Below are 13,772 nucleotides of genomic sequence, written 5' to 3' on the forward strand. Positions count from 1 at the left end.
CATAGCAAATACCTCAGCATTTCTATATCAGACTGAACAGAGAACTACAGTGTTTGATGAAGGTGACTGATAGCTTTACTGCCACAGGCTTACTCTGGGTGATGCATTCACTTTCACATTGATCTGGCAATGTCTGGGATATGGGTGAGGATATATGTACCAGCAATCTCCCTTCATTCAGCGGTGCATCCTTCACATTGCACTTAGGACAATTAACAAACATACAAAGTTGCCTTCCTTTATGTATTTCTTTCTTTCTTATTTTTTATTCAGACTGTGGAACACTCCTCACCTCCATGGGAAAGCCTTATTACATGTTTGCCCACTCTATCTCTACTGCTCACACAGGCATATTCTAACAGAGCAGTTGCCACCAGGTTTCCATACTGCCCCCACCTACTTGCATCTACAAGTGCATTCCACCTGTACTTGCCCTTGTGCTGGTTAGTTTTATCCCACCTTGACACAGGTTATAGTCACCTGAGAGGAGAGACTCTCAACTGAGAAAATGCTTTCCTAAGACTGGGATGTAGGCAAGCCTGTAGAACATTTTCTTAATGAATTGATATGGGAACACCCAGCCTATCGTGAGTAGTACCTTTCTGGGCTGGTGGTCCTGGTGCTGTAAGAAGGCAGGCTGAGCAAGTCATGACGATCAGGCCCATAACAAGCACTGCTCCATGGCCTCTGCATCAGTTTTGCCTCCAGGTTCTTGCCTAGTATACTTCCTGCCTTGGCTTTCCTCAGTGGACTGCACCTCAGGATACTTAAGCCAAGCAAACCCTTTCCTCCCCAAGTTGCTTGGGGTTGTGATGTTTCATCACAGCAATAATAGTCCTAGCTAAGACACTCTTCTACTTCAGAACCACCTTGTAAATGAATTCTCCAAAAGAGGCTCAAATGTCTCCCTTTCCTCTCAGATCTTTCCTTGAGGTATAACATTTTCTCCATTGTTACTCCATGGTGACATTCTGAATGTCACCCCCAAATGGCTTGACACACCTATGAAGTATTTTTGCTTGGTTAAATAATTTCAAGTGTAAGATTCACTTTGAATCCAGATCTTTGAAGTGGGAAGACACATCTTTAATCCACATCTTTTGAGGTGGAAAGGTCCACACCTTCTACTGGAAGCCAATATAAAAGGGCATGGAAGAAGAAAGCTTTTGATTTTCTGCCTGCTTGTTCTTGACCTCACTAGCAAGAACACACCTTCATTAGCATTAGAGCCTACTTCTTTGGGATTCTGGCATATACTGAAGACCAGTTGAGACATCCACCCTCATGAACTAAGCAACTACTGGATTACTGGAAATTCTATTCATAGGCAGTCATTGTTGGACTAGCTGGACCATGGCCTATAAATGATACTAATGGATCCCATTTTATACACATATATACACACATGATTATGCTTTTAAATGATTTGAAAAAGTAGTCATCTGCTAGAAAAAGCCTTTAGGACATCAGCTGCAAGGCAGTGTCTTCTATGTTTGACAGGGAAGCTGCATGACATGAGATGGCAACAATAACCCATACAACATCAGCTGATATGCCAAGGTGGATACAACTCTTACAAGGCCATATCCCTAAATGAAGAACTAAGGCAACTGATATCTGCTCAGAGGAAGACCCAGTCTTTTCCAGGGACAAACCTGATAACCCTGATAGTCAATTCTGTAGTCAGTCCTAAACACATTTTGATATAAACAATACTAAATGGACACAGATAGTTGTATCTGTGTACTTATGTATGTGTGTGTATATGTACATATATAAATACTGGAATCACTCTTCTCCAGGGACAAGCTGATAACTGATAGGTCACAGGTCAACCATGTCGTTAGCCTTAAACAAATATACATATGAAACACACAAGATGGACTTAGAAGGTTGTATTCATATATAATGTGTGTGCATATATATATATATATATATATGCACATATAAATAGATGAATTTGAAAGGTAGTTGAGGACATGAGAAGAGCTGGAAAGAGGAAAAGAAAGGGTGGGGAATGATGTTAATAGTTTTCATGTATAAAATTCTAGAAAACAAATAATGAAACATTAGAGACCTACAAGATTGCTCAGTGGCTAAAGATGCTGGCTGCCAAACCTGAAACCTGAGTTTGAGTTGAAGATCATCCATGGTAGAAGCAGCTGTGGTAAAGAAGAAATTCTAGTAAATTGTTCTCTGACTTCCACAGGGGTATAATCCCCTTGGCACCTCAACACACATATAATAAATACATGTAAGAATAAAGAATACGCTTGTTTGTTAAGACTACAAAGTCTCACTCTCTCTGATGGCTAAGAGTGAGTCACAGGACAGAATGAAAGGAAATACACCTAAGGTAATGCTGATGGACACTCCCACATCACCTCCTAGGAATGAAGAATTTACCTGGCTTCAAGACGACATGGCCATCATGAAACTTAGCAGCTGTGTTTACCAAAAACCAGCATGAAATGTAGACTGTTTTAACATTCCCCCAAGACAGAGTTGTGTGACCCTACCTGAGATTTTATCCCCCTCACTTCATTCTGAACCCCTCCCCCTAGCTATAAGTAGTCCTGCATGTGACCATGCGGGAGTCTAAAACGGGGATTCCTCTGCAGCTTCTGGGAAGGCTGTTACTTCTGCTGGGGTGCAACTTGTCAGTGACATCGATGTTTGGGGGTTAGCACTGCTCCTGTAAGTACTTCCTCCCTCATTCCTCCCTCTTGTAAGCCCAATAAACCCATTGTTCCCTAAGCTGGGCTTGGATAGAATCACATCCTTGTTCATTAGTGCCTGATTTGGGATGAATAGATGTTTATTCATTTCTCTCCAGAAGAAGGAACATGAGCACTTTTCTGTAAAACAGTGGTGCCATTCAGAAGGACATCTTCATGGCTGCAGATGATGCCATGCAGGAAAGGCAGGCGCAACACAGACAACTACAAAGCTGTGCTTTAAAAAAAGCTCACTTGATCCAAAAGAGCATGTGGGGAAGTTCAAACTTAAGTGTGTGCTCAGAGCAAATAGAGATTTGGTGGAAACAGAAGCAGAGTATCAGTTTACCTACACCACAGACCAGCTGCTTTACCAAGAAAGAACCATTGAAATAACTGTTAAGAATATTCACAGAGCATGAATGAGCCTATAAACCTGACCTAAAATAATTTGCAAAGGAATCTACACACAATTATTAAACCAAGAAGCAATGTGTGTATACACACACACATACACACCTAATGCATTGTCAGAAACAACAACAGAACAATCAGTTGGCACCTAACGGAGCCTGAGAGCTGAGTATGCTGGGAGAGACAGAGGCCTGCTAAACGCATGGGCATTCCAGAATACTGGAGACATCCAAAGCTACAGCCTCTGAGGAACAGTCTTCGCATTATAGGGAAAACATTTTATGTCAAAGGCAGCCCAACGTGTGTCACAAGTAAACAACTGTAACAAGCTTTAGGGATGGGCTCAGAGATGCTGTTTTACTGCAAATCAGAACTGACACCATTTCTCTGATGTTTAATTGCTGACAGGTTTTAAACTTCATCCTTCGTCTGTAGTTGGGTCTTTGTGACTTTGTGTGTTCTTCTTTTGCCCACCCTTTATCCCCCTGGTTTCACCCAATCACTAGGAAGGAGAGAAGGAAGGATAGAGAAGGAAAAGAGAGAAAGAGGGAGACAGAGACAGAAACAGAGAGCTCTCTGAATCTAATTTCTTTCTTGATTCCTCTTTGACCACAGGCACTAACCAACTGCAACTGAATCTTCCTGAATGATCAACAGCTACTCATACCACTTCTCAGGGCCCAAGCATTTATGTATCCTCTGAAAGGTTCCAAAATTCCAAACGTCATACAATTGTAGAAATTATCTGCAGCTGGCAGAATCATGCCTCTGAGAGCATGAGGCAAGTCACATCAGCTGCTGCAGATAGTCTGAAGCAGTCCCATAGCCCACGCCTGAGATTATAATGAAAACACATTCTTATCATATTTCTTTTTTTTTATTAAAGAAACAAAAATTCCAGAATTCTTACTATACCCTTCCTCTAGTGTTTCATATCTGTGCAAGCTCATACAAAAAATCTAGGTGCCACTGGTCAGGAGGAAGCTCAAAAAAATGTCACCTAGGCCCCACCTCCAAAATAAATACAAGCCCTCCATGGCAGCCTCATCTCCACGATCTTCCAAACTTTCCAGATCAGAGAGTCAGATCCATCGTGCCAACCAGAGAGTGTCTTTGCTGAGTAATGAATGGTTTCAGGCCCTGATAATAGGTGTGTAGTATCATTACTTTCAACTTCTGGACCAATGTTTGAGAGACATGTGCCAATGATTCTTTTGCAGGACGGTCACAATGATTAAAACATCTAACCTACAAAAAGGAAGTTGTGAGACACAAAAAAAGGGAAACATGTATCCATATGTAGGAAATAAAAACTGTGCTGTAAGAGACTGCAAATGTGACTAGATCACTAAGGAAACAGACAAAACCTTCAAGGAGCTGTTACAAATGCACTCACAGTCAAAGCAAAGCACATCTGTAAACTATGCTAAGCTGTATCAGGAGCCAAACGAACAGGCAGAAATACCAGCAACGGTCATACTAGCAACAGAATCCATGAAGGGAAACAACAGAGCCTCAGAGTAAAGCGACACAACACAAAGTACAGAAATAAGCACATTAATGTCCACAGGTGTGAAGGGAAAGAAGAAAATGAAAACCATGTAATTCAAGAAGTGATTGCTGACAGATTCTGAAATTTGATAGGAATCAACACCTCAGAAGCTCAGTAATCTAAACAGAATAAACACAAATATGTCCATATCAAGACAGATTGCAGCAAAAACATCAAAAAGTAAAGAAAGTAAGAAGTCTTAAAAAGATCAGAAGAAATACTGTTATAATTAAAAGGTGGGTAGGTGAGATGGCTCTGTACATGAAAGTGCTTGCTGCCAAGCCTGATGATGACTTGAGTTTGATACCTGGGCCCACATGGTAGTAGGAAAGGACAAACTTAGGAAAATTGTCCTCTGACCTCCATTTATGAGCCATAGCCGTGTTTCTGCTTCCCAACACATAAGCCACAGTGAGATGAAATTTTAAAGATATTAAAAAGATGGAATATCAGATTCCCCACCACAAAAAGCAGAAGACCAGAAGACTGGTTACAAGACTGTTGACCAAGTTCCTGTGTCAGAATAACAGCTTTACTGCCTACCAAGGAACCTTCCTGAGGATAACCACTGTTAAAAAATGAAGACACACACACACACACACAGACACACAGACACACACAGACACACACACACACACACACACACACACACACGGCGGGGGCCGGGCGGGAAGGAGAGAGATAGAGAGAGAGAGAGACAGAGAGAGACAGAGAGAGACAGAGAGAAAGTAGGGGTTTTTCTTTCTCTTTTTGGTGGTTTTGTGGATCAAACCTAGAGCCTCATACAAGCTAGGCATATTTGCCCTACCACTGTGACCCTGGTTCCAAATGCAAAGACACATCCCTTGTCCTTTCCAAAAGATATAGTTGTGTAAAACATTATGTTTAGAACTGCATCAGTTACTTTCCTAGTGGCTGTGACGTAATACCTAACACCAGCAATTCAAAGAAGACTTCTTTGGCTTATAGTTGAGAAAATATGGCATGGTGAGAGCAGATCTGACCCTAACGGTGGGAGACTGTGGTGAGTGCTTGTTATGAGGTAATACCTAGGAAGCAGAAAGGGCAGAGAGGGCAGGCAGAGGCACAAGCTGGAATTGGGGTCAGAATACATTTCTTAGCACTCACATCCTCTAGTCAAGCAGTACTATGTGTTCTTTTTTCTTTCTCCCTTCCTTCCTTCCTTCCTTCCTTCCTTCCTTCCTTCCTTCCTTCCTTCCTCTTTCTTTCTTTCTTTCTTTCTTTCTTTCTTTCTTTCTTTCTTTCTTTCTTTCTTTCTTTCTTTCTTTCAGAATTTGGGGTTAGAGTTCTGAGAACAAAATTTCTCTGTACATCCTTGGCTGTCCTGGAACTCACTCTGTAGACCAGGCTGGCTCTGAAATTCAGAGTTCCTCATGTTTCTGCCTCCCAACTGTTGGGATTAAAGGCCGGTGCCACCACTGCGTGGTCAAGCACTTCTTAAATGTTATAGTCTCCCAGCAGCTGGGGACCAGATTCAATCAAACACCTGTGGAGATAATTTTGTATATTTTGTATTCAACTGATCCTATAATATACAGACAGAACTTAACATATCAGCACATCACAACACTAAGAAGAGTAGGACAGGATGTATTAGATTGAAAAAGTCACACAAGACAGTAAATTGAATTCATAGGAAAGAAAAAAATCAGAAACTAAGGTTACTATGTTATTAGTATATACAAACTGATATTCTTTATGGTTAAGAGACACAGTTAATATAACAATTACAGATGAGTATGTAGCAGATGCGCTCTGTATAACAAAGGGGTTAATGCAGCTATGTCAGAGGAAGAGGTCTATGGCTCACTGGAATTATGCTAGTGCACATCTGAAGTAGATACTTCAGATAAGGGCCAATGTGGAAAAGTCTCAATTGCCAAGAGCAATAAACTATTACTTTCCTTCAAGTAAGTAGTTCTCAGGAATGGTGAGAAGAGACACACCTGCAGCGAAGACAGGAGAAGAACGAGATCTGTACACAGAAGCAAACTACCAGCCCACCTATTCAACTGACTAAATGGATGGCGAATACAATTTCAGATGGAGATACCATCGAGGATTAGGAACGATATTGACATAAGCATATACACCTAATGAGCATTGGCAGGTGAATGTTTATTGTGAGGTTTTTAAGTCTTTAAGCTTTATTCGCAAATAGGTTTTCAATTGACATCAAAGACAGAAGACAAACAGATAAATGCTAGAATAGATTAAATCACCTGAAATAATTTCAGACTAAAACAAGGTATCATTGTGCTTATTATTATAAAAATGTGCCTAAAATTTGTAAGTATTACCTCAAGAATTGAGTAAAGAAGTATGTTTGTTTGGTTTTAACATATATTTAATGACTCTAACTACAAATAATACACCATACTTACCAACAACCAAAGTTCATAGGAGATCAGACATGTGCACAAAAAATAATGTAAGATTAAGGTCAAAAGGTGAGTCCACTTAGCAGGGAAATACACTTGTCTGAAAACCTGATGACTTGAGCTGATCCCTCAACTTAAGAGAGGAGATAACCGCCTCCTGCAAGTTGTCCTCTGATCTTCTATGTGTGCTGTGGCATGCATCCACATGGACACGGACACACACATACACACACACAAATAATACAATAAAAAACGTTATAAAGGTATCATGTAGAAGCTACAAATAAAGAGCATGAACATCCCACCTGGAGAAATGTTCAATAAAGCGCATCAGAGCCCTGCAGAAAGTCTTGGTAACCAAGTTCTTTCAGGGATTTCCCCTGGCTGTGAAACGTGGATCAGAGTGGGTACAGTGGTTCAAAGGTAAAAGCCAAGACCACACAGAACCAAGTACTCAGATCAGGCTGCTCAGAGAAATGTCTGATTAACGCCTAAACTAAACCTTAAGATCACGCCCTCAACTTTACCTACTAGTACATTTATTTAAAAAAGCTTATCTATGTGGATCCATGTGTGATACTTCTTTGAAAACATAAGAAATGTGTGTATGTGTGTGTGTGTGTGTGTGTGCTAGGTTGCTAAAGGATTTGCTCATGGACTGTTTTCTGTCGATTCTGGCAGTCACATTTGAGTCAGGGCTGAACACTGATATTCTTGGAATTGTTTCAATATAAGCATGTGTATATGTACATATTCACCCACCTTTTCATTCTCCAAGGAATTTCAAGAACTTTTTCATGGAATATTTACTGAATGCTTAAATTTCTAATTAAATTAATCATTTTTGAGACAGTCTCACTAAGTAGCCCAGGTTGGTCATCAACTCACGATTCTCCTGATCCAGTCTCCAGAGCAGTGTATGAAATTTATGAAACATTTACTAAAGAAGTAAAACATGCCATGGGCAGGAGAAGAGCAAAGCACGGAGAGTGGATACCAAGGAATAGCTGGGTGGGGTTGGACTGGGTAAGGCCACTTAGAAACACCAGTGAATGAAGACCTAAAGATGAGGGCATGGATTCCACCTGGACAATGACCTGCAAAAGCTTTAGCAGGGTTGAAACGGGCGAAAGCATGTCTGTAGGAATGATGCTACCTAGATGTGTGTGGTTGGAGCAAGGAAAAATAGCATGTGATATCAGGCCCTGTTGGCCACACTAAGGACTTAGTTTCACATAATGTAGTTGGAATTGCAAAGAGCGCACATGTTTTGAGATGTAAAAGTCAGCTCTGCCAGTTATTAGCTGGATGGTTATGGGCCTCTGCTCTACACTTAGCTAATTTGTTTCTACTAAGTTGATTCTGGTCTAATGGCAAAGGAAGAAATGGGCAATTTATACAGTGATAATAGTGGTCTATATTAAGGTGTTGTGTAAGCCTTTGTCTCCTTGAGGTCCTGCACCCAACTTAATCAGAAAATATCAACAACTAGCACAAGGAAGGGACTTAGTGGGCTAGCTGGCCTGGATTATGCAACATGGCATGTTTTACTTCTTTATTCGTAAAAATGCAGGGGCAAATGTTTAAGTGCTCTGCCAGATGTAGTAGTTTGCACAGTGCTTGGGAGTCTAGGGCAGAAGGATCATGAGTTGATGGCCAACCTTGGCTATTTACTGAGACTGTCTCAATAAGAATAAACTTAATTAAAGTCACGTGAGACCCAACTCTGAAAAGGTAGAAGACCACATATACATAGAAAGTTAACATTTTAAGGTTAAATTAAGGCAGTAGCATAAACCTGTCAATTATGAGTAAAAACAATTAAGAACCACAGGGGAAACCATTATATTGCAGTAGTAAAATGCACAATTCTATTTAATATGCTAAAAAGAACATTTCTTACTACTATATATTTGGGAAAACTCTGCTAATTAAGGTCAAAGTGTACACTGTCCAGATAGCTCGGTGTGTAGTGGGGGACTTTCTTCATTGGCAGGGCTTCCCCCTCTCTGAGCTTGTCTGGGAAATTCAAAAGCCTCCATACATGCCTCTAACTGCAGAATGTCACATAGCCTTAGTTAAAGTACATGTTTAACTTTTTCTTCCATAAGAACTCAATCAGTTAGCACCTAAGGTTCCTGAAATGCTTCATGCTAATGAGGCATTTCAGTACCCTATGTCTTCATATGTTGCTACCCAAAGTCCCCCAAATCATATAAGCCTTGGGTCACCTACAGTAAAGTTGATCGACCTCCCTGCAGTTGGTCTCTGTGTGTCTTCTTCACAGTAGTACTCACATGGCTTCTGACCCACCCCCACGGCCTTTACAGATAAAGAACATACCTATATTGAGAAAGCAGACATGAAGAAATATCAAATCATTTAATAAATATGCTATTAAATATATCAGCCTCTTGGGAAAGAGAGGCTGCTTAATGTTTCCATATCCGATGACTCAGTTATTCACAGAATACTTATGTTTATTTAGCAGCAGCAAAACTAAGTATCTAGGGGTTGAGAAGCACACAGGAAGAAATGCCAGAGTTGCTTCTGTAGCTACCTAGAGTATAAGCATTGCTAAATGCCTAAAAAAGTGTGCTGCTATTTTTCCTAAGTGCACCATCAAAGTGGAAGGAACCAGGGGAGGTGGGGGGAAGTAGGCAAAGGTGGCCAGATTAAAAGCCTGTCACATATCTGGTTGAGAAAGATGAATCGAATTCAAACCTTGACTGAAGTGCAGGAAGAGTTCTGTGACTATAAGAGAGAATAAAGGGCTTTATAAGTCTAATCATAGCTTCCCTACAAAGATTATAATGTGTTTTCTTGGGGATAGACTATAGTTGGTTGGATATACCTAGGATTAGAGGGTCTGCATCTAGGAACATCAGGTAAAAAAGGTCTTTTTGTAAGAAGGCTACTAAGACACACAGAAGAAATGTAGATTGGGGGTGGTGGTGATATGGAAATTTCTGGATTCTTTGGAAACTCAGTTGTGTCACGTGATGTTGTTTTTCTGAAGCACACACCTGAGAGGGTGTGATGGTTTATATTTGCTTGGCCCAGGGAGAGGCACTATTAGAAGGTGTGGCTCTGTTTGAGTAGGTGTAGCCTATTTGGAGTAGGCACGTCACTGTGGGTGTAGGCTTTAAGACCCTCCTCCTAGGTGCCTGAAATCAAGTATAGCAGCCTTTAGATGAAGATGGAGAGCTCTCAGCTCCTCCTGAACCGTGCTTGCCTAGATACTGCCAAGTTCCCACCTTGATGATAATGGTCTGAACCTCTGAACCTGTAAGCCCCAATTAAATGTTCTCCTTATAAGAGTTGCCTTGGGCTGGAGAGAGGGCTCAATGGATAAGAGCACTGACTGCTCTTCCAGAGGTCCTGAGTTCAATTCCCAGCAACCGCATGGTGGCTCACAACCATCTGTAATGGGATCTGATCCCCTCTTCTGGTGTGTCTTTAAATAGTGACAGTGTGCTCACATACACAAGATACATAAATGTTTGAAAAAAAGAAAAAGAAAATATTAAAAAACAAGTTGCCTTGGTCATAGTGTCTGTTCACAGCAGTAAAACCCCAAGACAGAGGGCAGTGATGTTTTGCTAGCGTTTAAGAGGGCACATGATGTTTAGAAAGAGTAGAACCACACAGACAGTGAAAGGATGCTCCTGCATTGTTAAGCCATGCAACATTTCACTGCTCTTTGCTGGTCACTCCATAGAGAGAAACACACCAGAGAACTTCTCTTGGTATTCTGGCTGATTCTTGCTGCTTCTGCTGACTTGTACCAATTCAGGGGAACCTTGCCGTTTCTGTTGGTTAGAGCCACTGCTACTGGTTTGTGTTTGGTGTTTGCTTTTCGGCTGGACTGCTGACATCCTCACAACAAAGATTGGAATGGCCCCAAAGAACTACTTCTAAAAAGGTCTACAACCCCATTTTCCTATTATCCTTCTTTCTCCATTACCTCTGGTCAATGAAATAGAAAGGAGCTTGAAGTATTCTAGAACCCTAAATAAAGTAGGTTTAGAAAAATCTAAGCCTTAAGGTAGAGCCCAAAGAAGTTCAAAAGGTATAGGAAGCAAGACACATTATCAGCCAATACAGTAGTGGTTTGGAGGAGAGTAAGTTTTCCAGTACCTACAAGACGCTGAGAGGGAGGTAATAGTGCTGTGCTGTGTCTCTGTGGATTCTGATGTAACTTGAAATAATACAACAGTTACAACACTATGTGTAGGAATTATGTCTCCAATAAAGTAGCAAATTTGTTGATGTGAGAAAGGAAAGTGGAAGACCAGGGGGATAGCTAGAAGGCAGACTCTTCCAAGGAAATTTGTACAATTAGTGCTGGGGATTAAAGATGTTTTCCTAAAACCAGAGCATGAGTTGCACCATATTCTATTTGAGATAGTTAGAAGGCATGCTTCATTTAATTGTGTAAGAAACACTGTAGAAAGCAGAAAGAGTTCTTGAGAATGCTGATCACTGATCTCTCCATAATAAGACAAAAAGAATAGAAGTGCAGAGGATAGCCCAGGGGTCAGCAAGGATAAGATGGGGAATTTACAGAGCTTAAGCGCATGGTTCCCCTTAACAGGCATTGGAATAAGTCAGGAGACATGGGAGCAGAGAAAACAGGAAGAAATCAGACACCAATAGCATCTCAGATGAAGCTTGACAGTCCCCCTGAAGCAGCGCTGCTTCTCAGCAGGCTCATTTCGCCTTCTATGGGACACTGGGAAATGTCTAAAGACATTTATGGTTGCTACTAGTACTCAAAAAGTAGAAATCTGGCTTGGCACCTGCCTGAGCTTGAGCCTGGGATCCACGTGGTAGAAGGAAAGAGATGACCCCTGTAAGTTGTCCTCTGACTTCCACACCTCCCCCTACACAAAATAAATATAGACATCAAAGAATTTGGAAAAGGGAGTAAAAGTTAAGGATGCTGCCAAACATCTTACAATGTGCATGGAGCGACATATAGTAAAGACTCAACTCAAACTGTCAATAGTGCCACATGAGGGAGACTTCAAGGCAAAGGAAACAGCAGAGACAGTGAGAAAAATCAGAGGACATTTAAGAAAAAGTAGAGCCTGGTTTGATGGAAGCATTTGTTACTAGCAGAGAACAAGAGACAAGCTTGGAAGATGGCCAGGGAACTATAGTAGATGTTAGTAAAGGAGATGCTCTTATAGGAGAGTAAAAGGAGTCACATGATTTATAGCAAATGAATGATCCAAAATCACTGAGGGGAAAGGCTTTCCAGATGACTGGAAAGTTGGTAATCTGTTAGTAAGTACCCTTAAATCACTTTCTGGTTCTCAATGGAAGTCACATTTCCTTTACTGAATTGTAAGGCTCCATGTAATAGATGATGGACCAGGTATACACAGTAATCAGGCTGAAAATTCAGATTTCAAGATAGATGAGTTTAAAAATAATTATTGTGTACATTTAAGAATGCCATATACTATGAGATGCATAATAACAAGTAAGGAGAAAAAGGTTGTGGTGAAACAAGTTGATGTTTCCACCTCAATCACATTGCCATTTCTTTGTGGCAAACTCATCTATGATGGCCTTATTTCTAGCAGTGGTTCATGTCATGTCATGTCATTTTTTTTTTTTTTTAGGTTTATTTATTTTATGTATATGAGTATACTGTAGCTGTCTTCAGACACACCAGAAAAGGGCATCGGATCCCATTATGGTTGTGAGCCACCATGTGGTTGCTGGGAATTGAACTCAGGGCCTCAGGAAGAAGTCAGTGCTCTTAACTGCTGAGCCATCTCTCCAGCCCTTATCATGTATTAATCATTCAACTTCCACACAACTCTTCCTCTGTACCCTTTTATTTGAGCCTCCATGTTCCTTCCTTCTTCTTTTGCCTATGGCAACCATTTTAATCTTTCCCTCTCTGCTTTGTATATGTGTACATAAAATATATCTACATTGTACTGGTTAGTTTTAGTTGTCAACTTGGAACTTCTTAGAATTACCAGAGAAGGAAGTCCCAGCTGGAGGATAACATAGATCAAACTGCCATATGACATGTCTTTGTGTGGTTGTCTTGGTGGTTAATTGATGTAAAAAGACCCAGCCTGAAAGTGAGTGGCATTGTTTCATGGGTTGGGCCCTGGACTCTGGAAGTAAAGAAATTGAGCTAAGCATAAACAACATGAACAGGCAAAGGATCTATTAGGGTCTCTCTGCTCTTGTCTGTGGATGTGTGTCAGGAGCCAATAAACTAATAACGAGTAGGTGATCTTCCTGAGATGGTTTGCCTCAGATTATAATAACCCATGACAGATTTGCTACCATAGGCAAGGCCCAGTAGAAAAATATTTTAGCTCTTCCTGTAAGCGGCCAGAGGTCACCTGCCAAGATGGTTCGCTACTCTCTTGACCCAGAAAACCCCACAAAATCATGCAAATCAAGAGGGTCAAACCTTCGTGTTCACTTTAAGAACACCCGGGAAACCGCCCAGGCCATCAAGGGTATGCATATCCGCAAAGCCACCAAGTATCTGAAGGATGTCACTTTAAAGAAGCAGTNTGTGCCATTCCGGCGGTATAATGGTGGAGTCGGTAGGTGNGCCCAGGCCAAACAGTGGGGCTGGACACAGGGTCGGTGGCCAAAAAAGAGTGCTGAATTTTTGCTGCACATGCTTAAAAATGCTGAGAGTAA

General features: G+C 41.1%; 1 protein-coding gene and 1 pseudogene across 1 annotated transcript in view; one reads left to right on the forward strand and one right to left on the reverse strand.

Annotated features, from left to right (window-relative positions):
• The window catches only part of Itfg1 (integrin alpha FG-GAP repeat containing 1), a 123,870-nt gene that overhangs the window by 63,639 nt on the left and 46,459 nt on the right, over positions 1–13,772 (reverse strand). The gene's annotated exons all lie outside the window — the stretch shown is intronic.
• Positions 13,435–13,772, forward strand: part of LOC110300111 — a 577-nt pseudogene continuing 239 nt past the window's right edge.

This window comes from Mus caroli, chromosome 8, assembly GCF_900094665.2.
Source record: "Mus caroli chromosome 8, CAROLI_EIJ_v1.1, whole genome shotgun sequence".
Taxonomy (NCBI): domain Eukaryota; kingdom Metazoa; phylum Chordata; class Mammalia; order Rodentia; family Muridae; genus Mus; species Mus caroli.